We start from the raw sequence: 4,285 nt of genomic DNA on the forward strand, positions 1-4,285 counted from the left end.
GGATTATCAAGTTGGGCTAAAACCCATAGGATGCACCATGGATGATTCATGGTGGTTATAGAACCCATGGGTCATGGAAATGAAAGGTCATGACAATTACGGTTTACAGGGTGTAACCCTAATTTTAACACACTATATAAGCTTCATGTTATTCACCAAAATCGGCACTAGAAACAATTTTGAGGGCTAGCCGATTTTTTAAGTGTGACATTTCTCTCAAAGTTTTTTCCAAGTGCATTTGGTGTTGTGTGAGACATTTGAGACATCACACTTGGGGTGCTAGGCTCACAAGGTTTTTCAAGGAATCCAAACTACAACAAGGTATGTTTTCTAGCTTACTTTTATGTTTAAAAGTTCCCCATGTATGCTAGATAGGATTATGAACATTGGAAATCAAATTTTGCATGTATTTTAGACAAACATAGATCCAAGGTTTCTAGGGTTGCATGTACACCTTAGGAGTTTTAGAATGCTCAAAACCCTACACATAGTACATACAAGTTATATATTTAACAAAAGATATGATAGACCTTCGAATAAGTGATCATACTCTAAGACCGCAACCAAACAAGGAATAGGAAGTAAAGCAATGATCACATATTCTAAGTCTATGACATCTAATTTATATATAACATTACCATATCCACTAAGTGATTATAGACCTACTAGCAAGGATATGTTTAGTTTTCACATAAGTTATAGTACCACAAAATACTCCTATAGTATTTTAAATGTTATGTTTGGTTCTTAGCGATTTTCTTGTATGGGAAGTTTTTAGGCTTGTTGCTCACTACGACCTTTCCTCGGCATACATTAGTCACACATTGGATAAATATTGTTTATCAGGCTATATTCATCCTAAGTCTGATTACATATCCCAAGGTCTACTCGTAGTGTCCAACGCCTCATTTTATTTTTGTATCGTCCTAGATAGGACACTATACTAGCCTCTGCGCATGTTCATACTTTTTAACAAGAAACTATTTGTTTCTAAAAGTATAGTTATTTGAAAATGTTAAATCAGATACTTTTAGTCCCAATGTAGTTTTAGTTGTATATCTTATGTGGTTTGATATACTTACTTCACTATAAGCAGTGCTCAGATACCAATCTATCACACGCCCAAACCAAGGATGGCGGAAACGTCCGGGGGTGGCGGACTTCATGTATAGTATCATAACAACGAGTATAGTAGTGACCAAAGCAAATACAACCATCATAAATATATTTGAAAAAGTTACACCATAGTATGAGTTTACATGTTTCAAACTCAATTACACTATGACGACAAAATGACATGTTTGACGCCTTAGCATCCCATCCTCAAAAGTTGTGAGTTACCTGTTTTATTGATTTCCTGAGAATACAAGTAGTTTCGAAAAAGTGTCAACAATTAAGTTGGTGAGTTCATAAGCTTTTGGATGTAGAGTTTGAAAACCTTTGTTTGTAAATGTAATGTATACTCAAGAAAAATCCAGTATTTTCCTTATAAAATGTTATGTAGTCTTAAATCCCAAGACCGAATGTATGTATGTGTTTCGTAGTTGTAACGATGTATGTATGTAGTTTAGAAAATGCGTCTGGTTTGTTCATAATTTTTATTATGATTTTTAGAAGGCCCTAACTTGTGGTTCAACTTCACAGACTGGTCTGAAGTTGTTTCTGAAATGATAGGCAGTTTTGTAAAAATCGCCATAAATTGTAGAAAACTCCTATGAACATGTGCAAGTAGTCATTAGAAAGGTATAAACCAAAACTACATGCATATTTAGCAGTTTTTAAAGATCTTATGATGGTAAAAACAGTCTGTGAATAGAACTCAACGTTTCTGTAAAAAGCTAAAGTATGAGTTTGAGTTATGTTAAGGTGATTTAATTTGTATTAACCCCCCCCCCCTAAAACTTGAAGAAAACATGGAAATGTAGGGGTATGAACTCACCTTGAATGATTTCTTTGGATGGATGTTGGATTAATGAGGTTTCCAAGTCAAGAACACTTGGAAGATGCTTGAAGATTTGAAGATCCTAAGAACAAATATATCGATATTTGTATAAGTGATTTGAGTGAAGGAGTGTAGAATAAGTAGAAATAGGATGATGATACTAACCAAAAATGGGTGAGAAGCTCAAGATCGGCCTAGAAATCTTGAGTTTTTCCAGAGAGAATGTGAGAGAGAAATGAGTTTGCTTTTTGGTGGAAGTGAATGAGATCTAAAGGAGGTGAGGTGTATTGACTCTTTATGTGCATGGGATTAAGGAAACTTGTTGAAGAAGAGTGAGGGTACAATGAATAGACTAGGGCTGATGGGAAGAGTGACATAAAGCATGAATAGTTATCTGAAGGTGTCATAAAGTTGTCATGCTTTACGGGAAAAGTCAAAGAGTACCCTATTGTACTTTGAACTTATCCTAAACAATAGTAGGGATTATATCTTAGAAATCTCCAAGATAAGAGTGAATTATGATTTTAGAGGGATGAAAATAATATAATATGGATTTTTATGAAAATCCCGCATTAAAATCACCAAGAACGGGCTTAAAACGCGAAGGTGGTCGAAAATAGGGAAGGAAGTAGCGAACCTGCGAGGGTTCGGTTGGTGCAGCATGGAACCGAAAGTTGGCTCGGTCTATGGTGCTGAGAACCGAAGGTTGGTAATCTTCAAACCGATGGTTGCTTCAGGACCGAAGGTATGTTCGGTCCGAAATGGCTTGTCCCGAACCGAGGCGAGATGGACCGAGAACAGATGAACCGAAAGAAGACTAGGACTGAAGTAGTGCGACCGAACCGAAGTGCAAGGAACTGAACCGAAGGTGGCTTCGGTCCTTAAGAGGGAATTTGGTCTTAAGAGTAGTTTCGGTACTAATGCAAATGTTTTGGTTCTATAAAAGGCTTCGGTCCTTTAAGGTTGTTTTTCAAATAAACTTCCCATTTCGAATGGTTTTTGGCTAAGTTAATGGTCAGGATGCCCCGAGTAATTATAAAAAGTGAAAAATGATTATGAGAGAGATTTGGGAGAGAGAGATAGAGCGAGAGAGATTGAGAGAGACTTTGTTTGTGACCTTTGTTAGTGTTTAGCCTCGTAATGCAAGGTTTGTTAACCCAGTTAATCCTCGTTATGAATGTTATACGCCCCCGAAGGGAATGTAATAGTGTTTTATCGAATCGTTACAACATTTACCTTGTTTATGGTTTAGTTTTCTGATCTTATGAAACCTCTGAATGATACTTATGTATTAACATTGAGAATTGTTCACTAGTATTTTTAGTGTAAGCCCTAACATATAAGAGCAAGTTGAGTGGACCGGTTTGACTTGTTGACTTTACTTGACTTTCACTTAACGAGGAATTCACGGTTGTCACATCATTACAACGGATTCTTTTTGCTAAACCCATTGGTGTACTCAGACCCCGTAAAAACCAATATAAGTGATGTGGATTTGGGGGATTTATGTATAAAGAGTTTATTTTGTGCTTATGAAATTATCCAATGGAGCCTGTGTTAATGTCTACTACTATATGAGAAAGGAAAGCTTGTGTGAGGGTATTAGAAGACTCGACAGTGATGCTGATTATTGGGAGTTTGAGGAAACTGTTTATAGTCTTGAGAGTCATAGTCTTGAGAGTGAGTTAGATGTGAATACTGACCACTGAAATGAACCAATTATTGATTGGGCTGATAACAAATTCTTAATAGATAGTAAAGGGTATGAGTCGGATGAGTTGGAAGAAGAGGACGACAAGGATTCTGAAGTTTCAGATACAATGGAATATGAACATGAATGTGATAATGTAACATCCGGATTTTCAGAGGTATTATGGTGTAGATTAATCTTGTGATTAAAGGAGAGACTCGACGAGTTAAGGGTCCACTCGCCGAGTCGAGTCGGGTTTCTCCTGTGGATTTAGTGAGTGGACTCGACGAGTCCCAGGAGGGACTCGCCGAGTAGGTGCTGGGCAGAGAAACCCTAATCTCCGGGGTTTGGGACCTTTTTAAAGGCACTTATAGCCTCCTTGGCCCCTTCCCAACAGTGTCTTCGTCCCTTGAGAGAAACCCTAGAGTTATTTATGAACTAGAGAGGAAAAAGGCTTCTTGGAGGTCATTTCACTAAGAAGAAGATCAAGGGAGTTGCAAGGATCTCAGAGGAGAGTTGTTGGATCAGTCTCATCTTCATTTCAAGCTTCAGATCTGGTATAAGACTTGCCTCCCTTGTGTTTGAGTAGATTTCCTTGGTTGTAAAGTTGGGCTTGTATCCATATTGATGGGGTTTTGGGTGCATACAAACCC

Source organism: Lactuca sativa, chromosome 3 (genome assembly GCF_002870075.4).
Source record: "Lactuca sativa cultivar Salinas chromosome 3, Lsat_Salinas_v11, whole genome shotgun sequence".
In the NCBI taxonomy this organism is placed as follows: domain Eukaryota; kingdom Viridiplantae; phylum Streptophyta; class Magnoliopsida; order Asterales; family Asteraceae; genus Lactuca; species Lactuca sativa.